This window comes from Oncorhynchus mykiss, chromosome 11 (assembly GCF_057628025.1).
Source record: "Oncorhynchus mykiss isolate SJ-2025 chromosome 11, ASM5762802v1, whole genome shotgun sequence".
NCBI classification, from domain to species: domain Eukaryota; kingdom Metazoa; phylum Chordata; class Actinopteri; order Salmoniformes; family Salmonidae; genus Oncorhynchus; species Oncorhynchus mykiss.
This window is the reverse complement of record NC_143032.1, coordinates 29317385-29337367: the sequence shown is the minus strand read 5'-3', so window position 1 is coordinate 29337367 and position 19983 is coordinate 29317385. Positions and strand designations below refer to the sequence as shown.

Sequence of the window (19983 nt, the reverse complement as noted above, 5' to 3'; positions counted from 1 at the left end):
TCTGTCTGAGAGAACTGGGTCTGGATGATAGATGAAGGAGATGGACCACATTGTTAAGGAGAGGCTGTTCCTGTGACGTCTTCCAGTGAGTCCCCCTTTCTTTCAACATCCATTTCTCCCCCTGCCTCTATTCTCAACCCAAGCCTCCCTCCTTGTCTCTGGAGTGTAATCTGTCTCTTCACCAAGCGCCCTCTTTATTTAGACACCTCCACCTCATCCCTCTATCCCCTGTCCTCTTCCACTTTGCCACGTCTTCTATTCTCTTCCTCTCTTCTTGTCTACTTGATGGGTGAACACCTCAAAGTAGCCCTCTCTCCATCTCTCCAATGTGCCATGGTCCTGAAGGACCTCTTTCTCTCTCTCTCCTCTCTCCCACTGCCCGCTCCTCTACCTCCACCCCCAACTCTCCCCTTTCACTCCTCTGTTTATTATTCATTAAGTTTCCCTTTGGAGCTAGAGAGAGTAAAAGCCCTAGGGTACCTGAGAGAGGGAGAGTGTGTGCGTGTGTGTGTGCGCGCACTTGCATGAGAAGGAGAGCAAGAATACAGGGAGAAACGTATGACTGAGGGATGGAGAAATAGGCAGAAATATGTGGATGAAAATGAAGGTTAACATATAGAGAAAGACAGAGGGATGAGAGCGAGAGAGAGAGAGAGAGAAAAAAAAATAGGAGGGTAGTGTGAAAGACAAAGAGGGTGGTGCAAGCCTGACAGACATGCACTCAGCTCTAAACCGACCAATCAGAGATCTCCTCCTCCTGGAGCTGCTGCAGCCATAGAGCAGTAGTCAGGCTGGATTGGACGATGGCTTATACCATTCACACACACACTCCTTCAATCCTCTGCTCACACCCACAGTGAGAGAAAGAGGGAGAGAGAGAGAATGAAAGTGGGCTCTCCGCTAGCCGAGCACTAAGCACTGCCCCAGAGAGACAGACGGTGGTAGAGAAAAAGGGAGAGAGGGAGCGAGAGAAAGAGAGAAAATGGTGAGGCAAGTACAGAAAGTCCTTCTCACTCATCCTCACGAACTGTCAGCTGTCATGCCTGTCAAAGGAAGTCCCACCAGGTATGGAAAAATTAAAGTACCATTTGTGCTTTGAGCTGTTTCTACAGAATATGTGCGTGAGTGTTTGAATGTCTCTCTCTCTGTGTATGTGTATGTGTGAGAGAGACAAAGAAACGGAGCGTGGGGGTTTATCACAGGTTATTTTTCGGTGCTAATGAGTGCACTTGCAGCTCGTTGGCTCTGCCTCTGTCTCCTGTGGTGTGTACGTTGTAAGCCTCCCTCTCGCTCCCTCGCTGGAGTTATGGACTGCTGCTTCTGCCGCTGCTACAGCTGCTGTAGGGGTGTGATAGTGAGTGTGAGTTAGGATAGCTGATGCATGAGCAGCGCCACTGTAGCAGTAGCTTCAGACACGAATATGAATGCGCTGCAGGAAACGGGACTCCACTCATTGATTTCTTATCCTTTTATTAGCAGAGGTCTTTCTCCGTATCAGATTCCATCTCCCACTCTGAAATATAATTTAAAAAGAGAGGCAGGCATGCCCTTATGTTGGAATGCTTTAGAAACACAACTCTTATAAATAAAGGTGCAAGTTGGAACCAAATAAGGTTCTTGAGAGCAATGCCATAAAGGAACCATTTTAGGGTTTCCTAAGAACCATAAATGTGGTGGTTGTTTGAAGAAGCATACAAAAAAATCTAAGACCAGAAATGCTTCATCCCTCCAGGTCCGGAATTGATTAGACCTGCTGTAGGGCTCATAGTTTATGGGACACATCAGGCCTGCAAATTACATTATGCTGGTTTGCAAAGTGATGTGTAATTCCTATTTGAATCCAGCCGGAGTGGGGATATCCAACATTTGGAATTTCTCTCCACACTCAACCTACATTCATATTGACTGCCAAGGTTGAGAAGTCTACAATGTGATACTACCCTAAACAGCTAAACTGGAACAACCAATTCTGTAACGGGTGCAATAAGTCCTTATTGCACCGATTGGAATAGTTTTAGAAATATGTTATTCATATTTTAGCAGCTTCAAATGTAATAATCAATCAATGTACAAGTAAAAAAATAGATATTAAAAGAAGCAATTCCAAAAAATATACCTGTAATAGAGCATGCTGGGAAATATGATAATGATGGGCGTGGTTAAACTCTGGTTATTAACGCCAACACTGGGGTTCGTTTACAGTTACACAATTGAGTGTTAATTAAACTCGTTAGTGTTCATTTAACTCTTGAATCAACACTAGAAATGTTACACTAAAAATGAACCCTACTTAACACTGACCAATTTGCTCTGTGCTATGAAATTGACACATCTGCAGGCTTCCATACATTTCAAGAACCTTTTAGAATTTTGAAGAACCGTAGATGCCATGTGAAGAACCTCACACATAACTCAAAGGTTCTTTATCAAGCTAGAGTTCTCCAAAGAACCTTAAGAGCTGAGGAAGAACCTTTTAAGAACCCCCCCCCCCAGTGTAAGGTAGGTAGTTTTACCTCGTTAGACTCTGCTCAGTTTTGCACTGTTTGATAACGTGATTGTAAATCTCTGTCTAGGAAGGTGTGCTCAGTAGAGTGAGGGGTGACGGTAAAATGGTTGGAATGTGAGGGAATTTATGGAAGCACTGTTGTTGTTGTTTTTGTATCGTTATAGGTTCTCTTGTGCTTTGACAACAGCTTTTGAACATCAAATCCTTGCACAGCATAATAATGCATATACTGTACAGTATGTCAAGCCGCTGTACCATATACAAGTCAGAGTATTGCCATAATTATTTTCATTAGGAACTGAATATATTTTCTGTTCTGACTAGAGAGTTCCAGCCCGCTATTGTGGAGACATTTCACTGCATTACCTGGGCTGACGTTCAATCAACTGTATTTAAATGCCGTCAACTTTGGTGAGAATTTTGGCTGGTGCAGGTAGCATGGCTTTAGGAGTATTCTGTAGTGGCTCCCATCAGAAATCAACCAATATACAGTATGCCTTGATGAAACCTGGACATCCATTGCCAGTGTCCTGGACACAGATTAAGCCTAGTGCTTGTCTACAAAACACTTTAAATGAAGAATCTCCATTGAGCATTATTCTTAATCCAGTACAATAGGTTTAATCTGTGTCCAGAAAACAGCTCATAAGGGATAATAGCAATCACTTCATGACTTTTCATGATGTCTCTAAACTAGCTTCAGGGGATCTAGACCTTTTCTTCATAAAATAAGAACACTGAACATGGATGAAAGTCTGATTTGAAGGCAGAATTATCCCCATCTCTTCATTCAGCCTAGATCAGTGGCTCTGTTTAAAGAGATTCTCCGATATTTGTGTATACTGTACGTTTTAGCCAGTAGTTCTAAGTGGTTCCCAAAAATGGTATACTACGTCACATATATGCACCATGTCATTGCTCTTGCTCTTTTTCTCTGCTGTGTCCACTGAGCCATTGGGACAGCCTTGCAACCTCATTGGATAATGCTGGGTAGGCCTCTTTGGCTGGAACTCAAATTGCTAAGGGGCCAGCCCACGTGGGGAGAAATGTTGGGAAAATGGCGCAGCACAGCTGCAAGAAAACAGTTGCTTTCAAAATAGGGATTTCGTGGCTAATTGAGGTAAAACAGTAATTCTGATAAGAGATTATGGATGAACTACACATTGACACATCCAGCCCAAAGCGGGAGGTTTAAAAAATACTTTCTTAGTTGCTGAAGTACCAGAACATGTCTTTAATTATTTGTTTGAAGCACAGACCTTGGCATCAATGTGATTGTCATTGGTGTAGACCGGGCAATGAACTGGTGTCCTCAGTTACCATTATGTCTTTTAATGGCTCAAGCTTGCTTTCTCTAGAGGCATAGCTGAAACTCAAAGGCACAAATGGTTGCCGTGCGTCACCCAAGTGGGTACTATACTATGTTGGTGGATGAGGTGAGTTTCCCCCTAAAGGGCTTTGAGCACCTATGTGAAAAAAGCACTAAAAAAATCCAATCAATTATTATTATTAAATTATTATAAAGACTGAAGCACAATTCAAAGCTTTTCTCTGATACTGTATTGAATTGGAGTCCATACCAGCCATAGTGTTTGTATAGATTGATATTATAGCACCTGGTCCATACTTTTAGAAAATATTTTGATTGTTTTTATAATTCCTTATCTGAATACATAGTTAAAGTATGCACTTTAAGGAAGACTCATCTGACATCCCCTAAAATATCATACCTAAGTGGCATTTGAAAGTGTCTGGACAGAATCTGGATTCCGTCATTTGTCTCTCCTCATGAGACATTTTACAGTAACCTCTAGATAGCTTGTGGATGTTGACCAGGATCAATCCTGTGATACTGGCCTGTATGTGACTCATAGTAGTCACTTCAGCCAAACTGAATCAGTCATCACTGGAGCACCTCCTACGGCAAATTCAAACCCTCCCTAGCTTTTTGAGGAAATTAGTCAAACAATGGAAACACATGTATTTACTATTCAAACAGCCTCATCAAAGTGTCATTAAAACAATGAATCAGGCAACCATTTCCACCATCGTTGCCAAGCAGTGTTTGTGCCCCAAATGGCACCCCATCCCTATAGTGCATTAATTGACAAGAGCCCTATGGGTAGTGCACTACAAAGGGAATAGATTGCCATTTCGTACCCATACAGTGTTTTCAGAGGCCATCATCCAGCCTTTGTTGCTTGACGTGATGTCAGTTCAAACAACAGATCTTATTGATGCATAACGCAGACAGTGTTTGTAGAATGCTATTGAAAGCATACAGCTTTGGCTACAGACAAATTGAATATAACAGTTTAATTGGAGAGTGAAAGTTTAAACTTAAGGCGTCATGTTTTTGGAGGGTTGGTATGTTGAGAAATGGCTGTGTTGGATGATAAATTGAAATAATAAGTGCACAATACTTGTACGACAGTGAAGACAGAACGGTTTGTACTTTGTCCTTGTCGCTAACACTCACCAACCTCTCCAACCTTGCCAGACAAAACAAGTACTAGGCTATACCTAGGTTAGAAATAGATTTAAAAAAACACTCAACCCAAGGTTTCAAATAATATGCCGTGGCACTTAACACTAGAAAAGCCTTGTTGGACCCCCCGTCGGGCCAATGACGCGTCTTTTGAACATTCTAACAGTCTAATAATTGCATTTCATATATGCTATCGGAAGACTAATCATTTGATTTCTGTTTATGAAGGTAACATTTAGAATCCCAAAGAAAATGTATTTCAATTAACACAATGGCATTTGTATTAGTTTATGTAACAGCACGTACACATGAAAAATCACTAAAACATCACAATTTAAAGTGTTAAAATCCATGAATTAAACACCATCACAAAGATCATTCATTAACAATTCATTAAGGTATGAAGGAAAATGCATTTCAAAAGAACAGAATGGCCTATTTTGATTTGAAATATGTCACTGTGCTTTGAGTGTTGCCAATGTACGCGGAGAGTGCATGTTATTTGAAATAGAGCTCAAGGGGTACATTTATGAGTTGTTTGGCAAGGATGGGTGATTTAGAAACTGCATAATCTCTTCTTTTTGATTATTTCGGATACTACATACACATCAAAAAGTCAAACCTGCTTGTGAATCTAGGATAATTGTTTTAAGTAACTTTTTGGCACTCCATTTTTTTTCCCTTCCTCAGGGTTCTATTCATTCTGTATTGCTAAAGACTTACAGTTTGCGCAATAGAAATGTAAAGTTAATTTCCGATTAAGCCGACTTGTGCAGCGTTTAACGCCAACGCGGGGAACATGAGATTTTTGGTTCCAATCTCTGTGTTTATGTGAGACGCAGAATACGTGAACGGATTATCTCTGCATGTATGGTTCCCACCGTGAAGCATGAAGGAAGAGGTGAGATGGTGTGTGGGTTCTGTGCTACTGATTTATTTAGAATTCAGGGCACACTTAACATTTTGACATGTGAGTTCCAAATAAACTCATCAGAAAAAGAAACATCCTCTCACTGTCAACTGCGTTTATTTTAAGCAAACTTAACATGTGTAAACATTTGTATGAACATAACCAGATTCAACAACTGAGAAGTTCCACAGACATGTGACTAACAGAAATGGAATAATGTGTCCCTGAACAAAGGGGGGTCAAAATCAAAAGTAACAGTCAGTATATGGTGTGGCCACCAGCTGCATTAGGTACTGCAGTGCATCTCCTCCTCATGGACTGCACCAGATTTGCCCGTTCTTGCTGTGAGATGTTACCCCGCTCTTCCACCAAGGCACCTGCAAGTTCCCAGACATTTCTGGGGGAATGGCCCTGGCCCTCACCCTCCGATTCAACAGGTCCCAAATGTGCGCAATGTATTGGGATCCGGGCTCTTCCCTGGCCATGGCAGAACACTGACATTCCTGTCTTGCAGGTAATCACGTACAGAACGAGCAATATGGCTGGTGGCATTGTTATGCTGGAGGGTCATGTCAGGATGAGCCTTCAGGAAGGGTCCTCCTTAGGGAGGAGGATGTCTTCACTGTACCGCACAGCATTGAGATTGCCTGCAATGACAACAAGCTCAGTCCGATTATGCTGTAACACACCGTCCCAGACCATGACGGACCCTCCATCTCACACAAATGAGAAGGGACCCTGGGCATCTTTCTTTTGATTGTTTTTCAGAGTCAATAGAAAGGCCTCTTTAGAGTCCTAAGTTTTCATAACTGTGACCTTAATTGTCTACCGTCTGTAAGCTGTTAGTGTCTTAACGACCATTCCACAGGTTCATGTTCATTCATTGTTTATGTTTCATTGAACATGGGTTAGCATGGGGAACAGTGTTTAAACCCTTTACAATGAAGATCTGTGAAGTTATTTGGATTTTTACGAATTATCTTTGAAAGACAGTGTCCTGAAAAAGGGACATTTCTTTTTTGCCAAGTTTATCTCTAATGGTCACCCCAGCGTGTGTTGTTTTATGCACGTGATGTCAGAATGCACTCACTGTTCCAAAATGTGATTATTATGCAACAGGACAGTTAACAAGCGCTGCCTGCTAATTATCTATAGGCTATGTTTCAACTATTCAATTTCAAAGTATTTTCTAACAACAAATTGAATTGAGGTGTGTTCTGCCTCCTCATTAATTCATATAGAAGTAGTCCATTTCAGTGTTGCGGACAATTTATGTTTGAGACTTTGCAGAGCTGGATAAACTTCTCTCTTCCAGGAGAACCCACCGCACTTCACTCATGTTTGCGCAGATCAAGTATGCATATATTTGCACAGTCTTGCAAGAATTGAAACGTTTTCTTGCTGCCGCTCGCTTTGCCTTCATTGTTGTTTTCTTTACACATAATAACTTTGGACATGTGTGTGTTCCTATCAAAGTAAGTTCCTTATTTTCTGCATATCGTGTTGTCGTTTCTACTGTAGGTGCATACACTATGTACAGTATGTAGTAATGTATGTATGGAGCATAATGTATTTACAGTTTTATTCATGTTTTCAATTACTGGTGACAAATAATGCATTCTGATTATTGCATATATTGTAATGGACACCTATGATGTGTGTAAAATTATTTTTTGCAAGGCTGTATAGATTATAATGAGCTAAGCTATTTGCCAGCTATGTGTGGCGCCATGTTTGTTGACATTATACAATGCATTCTGGGTGTCACGTAATCTGCCATACGGAAGATTTTATAATGAGGTGGAGGAATGGTTCACTCATCTTTCGGGTAAACTTCCAGAAGGGAATGAAGGGAAGTGGATGATCGTAGACGACACACACCCTTCAACATGCATACTATAAACAGACCAAACTAATCTTGTCTCCTCCTATTATCTTTGGTTGATGCGAAAAAAAACAAGCATGGCGGGGCGCACAAACTACCTATCGTAGGACAACTTTAGATTTCTAGAAAGTGCTGTACTCAATTATTTCGATCAATGGTGAGCTCACCCGTGCTGTGATTAATTATAAATAGTATTTGCTATTAGATAATTAATATTGTTGTTTCTGTCAGCCGAGAGTTATAAAAATATGACCGCTTGTGTTATGTCAATCTTTCCTCAATCTTTCCTCAATTAGCGCTAGGACAAATATAGCCTGCATTTTTCCAGTTTGGATGATTGTGTTATGCTGTAGCTACTTCTGTGAATGTCTTAACATTGCATCTAAAAACAAACTGCTCACATTCTGGACATAACTTTGTATGTGCAAAATGTTTCTGAAAAAACTGTGGCCAGCTCAAATGCTGACTGTTGTGTCATTCTAAACTGGACATTCTAAATACGCATTCTAATCACACCGGTTTGATCGTACCTACAGGGACCACTGTAGAATGATCACACCCATGTGTTGGTATAGCATTCTGTACACATCAATGATGTTGCTCTTGCTGCTGGTGATTCTCTGATCCACCTATACGCAGACAACACCATTCTGTATACTTCTGGCACCTCCTTGGACACTGTGTTAACTAACCTCCAGACGAGCTTCAATGCCATACAACTCTCCTTCCGTAGCCTCCAACTTCTCTTAAACGCAAGTAAAACGAAATGCACGCTTTTCAATCGATCGCTGCCCGCACCTGCTCGCCCGTCCAGCATCACTACTCTGGACGGCTCTGACTTAGAATACGTGGACAACTACAAATACCTGGGTGTCTGGCTAGACTGGAAACTCTCCTTCCAGACTCACATTAAGCATCTCCAATCCAAAATTAAATCTAGAATCGGCTTCCTATATCGCAACAAAGCATCCTTCACTCATGCTGCCAAACATACCCTCGTAAAACTGACCATCCTACTGATCCTCGACTTCGGTGATGTCATCTATAAAATAGCCTCCAACACTCTACTCAACAAACTGGATGCCATCCGTTTTGTCACCAAAGCCCCATACACTACCCACCATTGCGACCTGTACGCTCTCGTTGGCTGGCCCTCGCTTCATACTCGTCGCCAAACCCACTGGCTCCAGGTCATCTACAAGTCTCTGCTAGGTAAAGCCCCACCTTATCTCAGCTCCCTGGTCACCATAGCAGCACCCACTCGTAGCACGCGCTCCAGCAGGTATATCTTACTGGTCACCCCCAAAAGTCAATTCCTCCTTTGGTCGTCTTCCCTTCCAGTTCTCTGCTGCCCATGACTGGAACGTATTGTAAAAATCTCTGAAGCTGGAAACTCACATCTCCCTCAGTAGCTTTAAACACCAGCTGTCAGAGCAGTTTACGGATCACTGCACCTGTACTTAGCCTATCTGTAAACAGCCCATCTATCTACGTACCTCATCCCCATACTGGTATTTGTTTATTTATTTTGCTCCTTTGCACCCCAGTATCTCTACCTGCACATTCATCTTCTGCCGATCTACCATTCCAGAGTTGAATTGCTATATTGTAATTACTTCGCCACCATGGCCTATTTATTTCCTTAACTTACCTAATTTGCACTCACTGTATATAGACTTTTTGTTTTCTTTTGTTCTACTGTATTATTGACTGTATGTTTTGTTTATTCCGTGTGTAACTCTGTGTTGTTGTATGTGTCGAATTGCTACGCTTTATCTTGGCCAGGTCGCAGTTGCAAATGACAACTTGTTCTCAACTAGCCTACCTGGTTAAATAAAGGTAAAATTTAAAAATTAACTTAAACATTGCATCTAAAAATAAACTGCTCACATTCTGGACATAACTTTGTATGTGCAAAATGTTTCTGAAAAAACTGTGGCCAGCTCAAATGCTGACTGTTGTGTCAATAGAAACTGGACATTCTAAATACGCATTCTAATCACACCGGTTTGATCGTACCTACAGGGACCACTGTAGAATGATCACACCCATGTATTGGTAAAGCATTCTGCAGCGATATGCTATCCCATCCGGTTTGCGCTTAGTGGGACTATCATTTGTTTTTCAACAGGACAATGACCAAAACAGGCTGTGTAAGGGCTATTTGACCAAGGACAGTGGCAACAGATGACCTGGCATCCACAATCACCCAACCTCCACCCAATTGAGATAGTTCGGGATGAGTTGTACCTCAGAGTGAAGGAAAAGCAGCCAACAAGTGCTCAGCATATGTGGGAACTCCTTCAAGACTGTTGGAAAAGCATTCCTCATGAAGCTGATAGAGAGAATGCCAAGAGTGTGCAAAGCTGTCATCAAGGCAAAGGGTGGCTACTTTGAAGAATAAAAAATATATTTTGATTTTTGTAACACTGTTTTGGTCACTACATAATTCAATATGTGTTATTTAGTAGATTTGATGTCTATTTTACAATGTAGAAAATAGTGAAAATAAAGAAAAGATGTTGAATGGGTAGGTGTGTCAACTTTTGACTGGTACACATGCACACACACACATATATATATATATATATATATATATATATATACACACACACTCACACACAGTGGGGCAAAAAAGTATTTAGTCAGCCACCAATTGTGCAAGTTCTCCCACTTAAAAAGATGAGAGAGGCCTGTAATTTTCATCATAGGTACACTTCAACTATGACAGACAAAATGAGAAAAAGAAATCCAGAAAATTACATTGTAGGATTTTAAATGAATTTATTGGCAAATTATGGTGGAAAATAAGTATTTGGTCAATAACAAATACTTTTTTGCCCCACTGTATGTATGTATATATATATATATATATATATATATATATATATATATATATATATATATATATATGAATACTCAGTAGGGTCTGTAGAATTTAAAGTATACAGTGCATTCAGAAATTATTCAGACCCCTTTACTTTTACCACATTTTGTTACGTTACAGCCTTATTCTAAAATGGATTACATAGTTTCCCCCCTTTACAATTTATACACAATACCCCATAATGTCAAAGCAAAAACATGTTTTTAGATTTTTTTGCAAATGTTTTAAAATTATAAAAACGGAAATATCATATTTACATAAGTATTCAGACCCTTTAATCAGTACTTTGTTGAAGCACCTTTGGCAGTGATTACAGCCTTGAGTCTTCTTGGGTATGACGCTACAAGCTTGGGAAGTTTCTCTCATTCTTCTCTGCAGATCCTCTCAAGCTCTGTCAGGTTGGATGGGGAGCATCGCAGCACAGCTATTTTCAGGTCTCACCAGAGCTCAATCAGGTTCAAGTCCGGGCTCTGGCTGGGCCACTCAAGGACATTCAGAGACTTGTCCTGAAGCTACTCCTGCGTTGTCTTGGCTGTGTGTTTAAGGTCATTGTCCTGTTGGAAGGTGAACCTTCAACCCAGTCTTAGGTCCTGAGTGTTCTGGAGCAGGTTTTCATCGAGGAACTCTCTGTACTTTGCTCCATTCATCTTTCTCTCAAACCTAAATAGTCTCGCAGTCCCTTCCTCTGAAAAACATCAGCCACAGCATAATGCTGCCACCAACCATGCTTCATCGTAGGGATGGTGCCAGGTTTCCTCCAGACGTGCCGCTTGCCATTCAGGGCAAACAGTTCAATCTTAGTTTCATCAGACCAGAGAATCTTGTTTCTCATGGTCTGAGAGTCCTCTACGTGCCTTTTGGGAAACTCCAAGAGGGCTGTTATGTGCCTTTTACGGAGGAGTGGCTTCCGTCTGGTCACTCTACCAGTGCTGTAGAAATGGTTGTCCTTCTGGAAAGTTCTCCCATCTCCACAGAGGTACTCAGAATCTTGGTCACCTTACTGACCAAGGCCCTTCTCCCCCGATTGCTCAGTTTATACGGGCAGCCATCTCTAGGAAGAGTCTTAGTGGTTCCAAACTTCTTCCATTTAAGATTGATGTTTTCTTGTGGACCTTAAATGCTGCATAAATGTGTTGGTACACTTTCCCAGATCTGTGCCTCGACCCAATCCTGTATAGGCGCTCTACAGACAATCCCTCAACCTCATGGCTTGGTTTATGCTCTGACATGCACTGTCAACTGTGGAACATATATAGACAGGCCTTTCCAAATCATTTCCAATCAATTGAATTTACCACAGGTGGATTCCAATCAAGTTGTCAAAACAACTCAAGTATGATCAATGGAAATAGGATGGACTTGAGCTCAATTTCGAGTCTCACAGCAAATACTTTTATAAATAAGGCATTTCTATTTTATTTTTTGATACATTTGCAAACATTTCTAAAAACCTTTTTTGCTTTGTCATTATGGGGTATTGTGTGTAGATTGATGAGGAAAAAAAATGTAATCCATAAATTGGGTACAGTTATGCTAATAGCTAATAGTGTCTCCAGTGTGTGAGCATGCTCTTTCCTCTTACTTGTTGCGCAGTAGAACTTGAAGATTATATATGTTGCTAAATATTGGTGTTCATTGTTTGTTTGTCTCTTCAGAATGTATAATGTTAGCAAAGCATTTATCAGGCTTGTTTGAAACCATAATCAAATGAATTGGTTTCTTGCTTATCATAATAATCAATGCTTTGTAACACTTTAAACCCCTCTTACTGTACGGCATGTCAATTTGAAATTTGATATCTGTCAATATGATGCTAGTTATACATCAAAGTTAAAGGAATTAAACATCAAGCACTGATGAGACACAGAGCAGGCAGTCAAAATGTAGCCTGAATAGAATATCAAAGATATAGACACATTTAGCCTACAAACATACAGTCTTAGAACAAGCATATTGTTATTGTTCTCCAGCTGTGATATGTACTGTACATCTACTGGTTTAGAGGTTTCTTACTTTGTGAGTGAGTGGGTTTCAAAACACTAAAAGAAGAGAGAATATGGAGTTTCTCCTCCCCATTTCACTCTATATCTCTGTAGGAGGGACTTGTGGTAAAACTGAGATAAGTTTGTTCTGCTGTGGGTTGTCTAGGTTCAGTTTCTCATGTAATAGTAATGAATTCAAAGGTTGTTTCTGAACAATGCATGGTCAGTCAGCAAGAGCTGACAAATTGATTTCTTACATAATTTCTTCATTTTTATCATCCCCTTTTCTCTCCATAAGAAACACAACTGGGGCAGTGAAATCATGATGTTTTTCCATTTCCAGATCACCTTCAGTCACAGTCTAACAAATGGCATCCTAATGATTTTAATCAGCATGCCAGAGGTCAGTGATAACCCTGTGATGAAGGCTGATTATGTTTTGGTGTATTTATTAAAGGGGCAATCAGCAGTTGCTCCATACATATTTGGATTTCTAAATGAACGATATGGTTCTTGAAGAATATAACATATACAGTATATGTCTCATGAGCTTAGTTTAACTGTCATACCCCATCCGAACCCAAAATATAAGCTTGTTTTATTGCAATGTTTGTAAACAAAGTAATTGTAAACAAACACACTGTACAGCCTTAAAACATGGTTCAACCTAGGGCTCTATTCAATCCGTATCGCGGAAGTTCAGCTTTTGAGCACAATAAAAGACAATAAAAGACCATGTTCCCGTAGTCAAGGAGACTGCATTCACGGTAAACGCTGCATATGTCAGGTCAATCTGAAATTAACTTTATATTTCTAGCACACAATCTGTAATGCTTCAGCGATACAGATTGAAAAGAGCCCAGAGGCAGGGAAAATAATAGGAGTGCCAAAAAGCTACTATTTAAAATTGTCAAAAGCAGGGATGGGCAAGAATGTCAAAATACCATAAAGATCAACGTATCAAAAATAAACATCAAATGATTTCGTAATGTATTTAATTAAAATACATGTATTTTTGTATTTTAAAATACATCGGCAAGTAGACGGCACGAATACCAACAGCACGCTCAGTAACGGTTACAGAAACCCATTTACTTGCAATGACTGATATGTTTTTCTACCTTATTTGAACAAGTCACTCCAGATAAGTGTCTGCTAAATGACCAAAATGTAAATGTATATTTGAAAATGAACCTACCAACATAAAAGACAGTACTGTGCAGCCGTCTTCATCGACCTGGCCAAGGCTTTCGACTCTGTCAATCACCGCATTCTTATTGACAGACTCAATGGCCTTGGTTTCTCAAATGACTGCCTCGTCTGGTTCACCAACTACTTCTCAGATAGAGTTCAGTGTGTCAAATCGGAGGGTCTGTTGTCCTGACCTCTGGCAGTCTCTATGGGGGTGCCACAGGGTTAAATTCTCGGGCCGACTCTTTTCTCTGTATATATCAATGATGTCGCTCTTGCTGCTGGTGATTCTCTGATCCACCTCTACGCAGACGACACCATTCTGTATACATCTGGCCTTTCTTTGGACACTGTGTTAACAAACCTCCAAACGAGCTTCAATGCCATACAACCCTTCTTCCGTTGGCTCCAACTTCTCTTAAATGCTAGTAAAATGAAATGCATGCTCTTCAACCGATCGATGCCACACCCACCCACCCATCTAGCATCACTACTCTGGACGGTTCTGACTTAGAATATGTGGACAACTATAAATACCTAGGTGTCTGGTTAGACTGGAAACTCTCCTTCCAGACTCACATTAAGCATCTCCAATCCAAAATTAAATCTAGAATCGGCTTCCTATTTCACAACAAAGCCTCCTTCACTCATGCTGCCAAACATTCCCTCGTAAAACTGACTATCCTACTGATCCTTGACTTCGGCAATGTCATTTACAAAATAGCCTCCAACACTCTACTCAGCCAGCAAATTGGATGTAGTCTACCACAGTGCCATCCGTTTTTTCACCAAAGCCCCATATACTACCCACCACTGCGACCTGTATGCTCACTTTACCTGGCCCTCGCTACATATTAGTCGCCAAACCAACAGAAATAGTATGTGTAGGCCTATAGATTTGCATTGAAACATAGCCAAGGATTTATTTTAAACTTTTACAAAGATCCGTCACCTGGGCAATCAAAGAACTATCTTCCTGAGATAAATAAATCATATATACGAGAATATAGCCTCCATTTGCAAAGGACCTGTGATCTCTACTTATTCCATGGGGTATGAAAAGGGCATTAGAGGGTCAGTTAGAAAACTCCATATTTGTGGCCGCAGAGAAAATTACATACTTTTGGGGACCTTTACAAAAAAACATCCTTGTGAACAGAGCATCATTTATAAATAATTTCCCGCCCTCCAAAAAATGTAATAATAATGTTTTCAGTAAAGGTCTACATTATAAAACTCGAGGAAAGAATGCAAAATAAATAGATGATTGGCAATATGTTGCGTTAATATTTAATTTTGCATTTTGGATTTGCTAGGATTTTCTCCTCCTTCATTTGAGAGTGTTTGCTAGGAGCTATTACATTTTTTTCCCCTTCCTTTTTTAAAGAGCTGTTAAGAGGAATAGTGATTATGTAATATCCCTACTGGAGCTACTGCTGGGAACCTAAGGTCTGCCTCCTGGTCCTACTCTTTCTCCTCAAATCAGTTATAGTTTAGACTTGGTTAGCAGCTCTGCCTATGGGCTGAGTTTGAGATCCGCAAGTGGAGTTGCACTGTTGCCATGTGCTAAAATCGCTACAGCACTGTAGGTATACCTCCTTGCCACATTAAAGGGCGAAGGTGTGATTTATATGGGACTTACAATCCATACTCAAGGCTTGGCGAACACCTAGGAAGTATTTACCTGATTTTGTTCTATCTAAACCCTATTTCCTCCATCCCTTTATTGCAGGGGGTCAATAGAAACAGTCAATACTATTCAGTCTAGACAGTGTTAAGATATGGGTAAACTTTCAATTATAGTACAGCTCCAGACACTATTTTTCAACTTCAGATTGATTGTTATATAAACTATGGACTCCCATAAATGAGCAAGCAGAGATTTTAGATTCCATCCAAACACTGGGGGGAAATACACTGAATGACCAAAAGAATGTGGACACCTGCTTGTCGCATATCTCATTCCAAAATCATGGGCATTAATATGGAGTTGGCCTGTTGCTGCTATAACAGCCTCCACTCTTCTGGGAAGGCTTTCTACTAGATGTTGAAACATTGCTGCGGGGACTTGCTTCCATTCAACCACATTAGTGAGGTTGGGCACTGATGTTGGGCGAAAAGACCTTGCTCGCAGCCGGCATTCCTATTCATTCCAAAGTTGTTTGATGGGGTTGAGGTCAGGGCTCTGTGCAGGCCAGTCTCTGCAGGCCCCCTCATGCTAGAAACAAGAAAGGGCCTTCCCCAAACGGTTACCACAAAGTTGGAAGCACAGAATCGTCTAGAATGTCATTGTTTTTTGTAGCGTTGAGATTTTCTTTCACTGGAACTAAGAGGACTAGCCGAACCATGAAAAACAACCCCAGACCATTATTCCTCCTCCTCCAAACTTTACAGTTGGCACTATGCATTGGGGCAGGTAGTACTCTCCTGGCATCTGCCAAACCCAGATTCATCCGTCGGACTGCCAGATGGTGAAGCATGATTTATCACTCTAGAGAACCTGTTTACAATGCTCCAGAGTGGCGGTGAGCTTTACACCACTCCAGCTGACGCTTGACATCGCCCATGGTGATCTTTGGCTTGTGTGCGGCTGCTTGACCATGGAATAGCATTTTATAAAGCTCCCGACGAACAGTTATTGCTTCCAGGGGGAGTTATGAACTCGGTAATAAGTGTTGCAACCAAGAATTTACGTTTTTTACGTCCTACCTGCTTCAGCATTCAGCGGTCCCGTTCTGTGAGCTTGTGTGGCCAACCACTTCGCGGCTAAGTCGTTGTTGTTCCTAGACGTTTTAACTTCACAATAACATCACTTACAGTTGACAGGGGCAGCTCAGTAAGACCAGTCTACTGCCAATGTGTTTCATTGGACATTGCATGGATGTGTGCTCGATTTCTATACACCCATCAGCAATGGGTGTGGTTGAAATAGCCAAATCCACTAATTTGAAGGGGTGTCCACATACTTTTGCATATACTGTGTAGTGTAACTGCTGTACTAGGTCATTACCCAAATGGCACCCTGTCCCTTATGGGCCCTGGTCAAACGCCATTCACTATAGGCAATAGGGTGTCATTTGCTACGCACAAAATGTACTTTTGTTCTCGTCCAGGGATGTCAAACTCATTCCATGGAGGGCCTTGTGTCTACAGGTTTTTGGTTGTTCCTTTCAATTAAGACCTAGACAAGCAAGTGAGGGGAGTTCTTTACTAATTAGTGACCTTGAGTCATCCATCAAGTACAAGGGTATCAGTCAGTCAGTGGTGTGTTGAGTGCAGAGAGAGAGGATGCCTGATGTGTCTCACTGATAATAAAACAGTGTGCTGAGCGGCCTGCCTGTGACTCTGTGCCCTTCACGTGCAATGCAGAGACGGGGAAATGTGAGAGAGATGCTAATTGGCCCATGCCAACACTCTGAGTGAGAGAGAGAGAGAGAGAGAGAGAGAGAGAGAGAGATAGGCAGGGCGTCTCCATTGATTTACAGAACTTAGATGAGAGAGAAGCCGCAGGGTGCTGTCCACACATTACCCACTCACCTCACCACACCCACCACAATACTTCCACACTATCTCCTTCGTCCTGTCTCACTGCTTCCCCCACATTCTCCTTTTTCCACCTCACCCCTCCCCACTCCTTTCTCCTGTCACCTAGCATTTCGCTACTGCACTGGCCTTCATCAGTCCGACCTACATGAAGCTCTTTATTTGTTTGTTTCTCCTCTCTCTTTCTCATCTCTCTCTCTGTCTATCCATCTCTATCGGTGTCTCACTCTCTCTCTCTCTGCTTGACGAGGGGCTATGTGAAAACTAACACCTTTCTCTACCACCTCCTCTCACGGGGGAATCCACCTGGCAACAGGAGGACATTCAGTGTCTCTGTATGAAATGCTAATGCAGACAGCTCCAGACCTCCTTTGAGGAGAGGAGAGCAATAATACCCAAATGGCACTTCATACCCTATATAGGGAAAAGGGTGCCATTTGGAACGCATATCTGGTATTCTCAGTTCTCTGTTTATTTAGCATGTGTAAAATGGGGGGCTGCCAAACTTCCATAGCTTTACACCAAATGCAACCTTTCCAGACAAAAAAGATTCCCAGGGCTGCATGTATACAGCAAATAATCCAATGTTGAATCAACACTAGCTAGGTTTCCATCCAATCGGCAACAGATATTCTTGAGAATATTATAAAACGTGCATAAAGAAAAATGCACGTTTTCCCAACAGTGTCCACCAGACTGACTTGTTGTCGATAAAAATCAGTGCGTGATGACAGTGAACACAAAATGTACTTTTTTTGCTTACGTTTTCATGTACCCAGAATAACAATCTAAAGCTCAATGTGTTTGCATCGCATTTTCAACTCTACTGATAATTTTGTCACAACTGTTGCATTAATTAGCATATGTGCCTACTCTGGTTTTGGTACCTGCACTCTAGCAGTGCGGGAAGTCTGTACGGGTAGGCTAGTCTACATGATGATGATGATGTTATTATGGATTAAAGCGAGAATATTCTTACATGTCAAATGGCAGTCATCAATATTTATTGGACAGGAGCACCCTGTGAAGATGATCACAATTTATTTAATCTAGCCTAATAAACTGCATGGTTTCCCGAGTCATAGTGAGAGGACCACACTACATATAATTGCGTGACTCCAAGTTGACTTTGATATGATGGTGATTATATCAATATTTGAGGGTAAAGGCATTTCCACTGTCATTTCTCACATAATACATTTTACCAACACAAAAAGAACCCACCATGTCGAACTAACAAATGATCTGTCGGCCTTTATACAATTTTACCAAAACTTCCTGTTTCCATCAAAGTTGTCATGATTTGTTTTGATACGTTATGACTACTTGCATAAAAACTGTGGATAGAAATGTGATTACTCACAGTGTTAAATAAAACACTGGGGCAGTATTACTGCATATGGGCCACACTTTTAACTGTTATATTAACACTGTGTTTGGTGCTGATACTGTTACACTTTGTCAGTGTTAGGGAATTGACACTTTTAATGTTATGCAATAACACCTCATGTAGTATTATTACTGGGCGGCTGGTAGCCTAGCGGTTAAGAGCGTTGGGCCCCGAGCCAACTAGGTAACAAATCCATCGATGTGCCACTAAGCAAGTCACCGTAATTGCTCCTGTAAGTCACTCTAGAGAAATTACAAAAATGTAAGCATTTTGACAAGACAGTGTTGCTCAGTGTAGGGTCACATGAATTTTAGAGTTACCACACATTACGATATTTGTTAGTAACAAAGACATGGTTGTTGAATTTGTTAAAATTCAGTCATGTTGCCTTCACCAAGGGAGTTTTAAGATGAATGTAACTAAAATGTAGCTGTTTATTGAGATACATTAGATGTCTAGTAATGCCTTATTTTAAGGCCTAATTTTACCCTAGTACAGTTGCCTGACACTTATTGATTAATAAGGATCTGAATCCTTTTTTCATTTTTCGCCTAAAATGAGGAACCCAAATCTAACTGCCTGTTGCTCAGGATCTGAAGCAAGGATATGCATATTCTTGATATCATTTGAAAGGAAACACTTTGATGTTCCACAATCTTTGAAATGCAAGAGAAAGGCCATACTTTCAGATAGGAGTCTATGTTTCATTTAGAGTTTGGCCGCTAGATGGCAGCAGTGTTTGTACAAAGTTTCAGACTGATCCAGTGAAGAATTACATTACTGCACAATATTTTGCCAGGAGTTTGCCCAACTGTGCTGAATTGCTCAATACATTTTCAAGTACATAACTACAGAGATTATACAACAATTATATGGAAATAAAATATTTTTGTTTACGCACTCCTAGGAATGTCATACATGATGTATCGTTAGCTTATACACTAACTTTCAAACATTTAGATGGCCGGGAGGGGTGGGTGTGGAGCCAGAGAGAGCAGTGGGGTCGAACTGTAGACGCCAGTTCCTACATTTGAACATAAAAATAGATTTTTATCAAACAAACTGAATACTTTTATCTCAGGGACCCTCAGGAGGACAAATCAGAGCAAGATTACTGAATATAAGTTCATTATTTGTCTTCGGAGATAATGTATCAAACCACAAAAAGTGTTTTGTGTTGTGCACTCTCCTCAAAAAAATA

The 19983-nt window shown here is 40.9% G+C and overlaps 1 protein-coding gene across 2 annotated transcripts in view; it reads left to right on the top strand.

Moving 5' to 3' along the window:
* The window catches only part of LOC110535563 (cadherin-18), a 504366-nt gene that overhangs the window by 269765 nt on the left and 214618 nt on the right, over positions 1 to 19983 (top strand). The window contains exon 1 of one of the 2 annotated variants that reach the window (XM_021620628.3): positions 844 to 1065. The exons of the other annotated variant lie outside the window; for it this stretch is intronic. The gene's annotated coding sequence lies outside the window, so the exon portion shown is untranslated. Of the gene's footprint in view, positions 1 to 843; positions 1066 to 19983 lie in introns of those variants that run through there. 2 annotated transcript variants of the gene reach the window in all.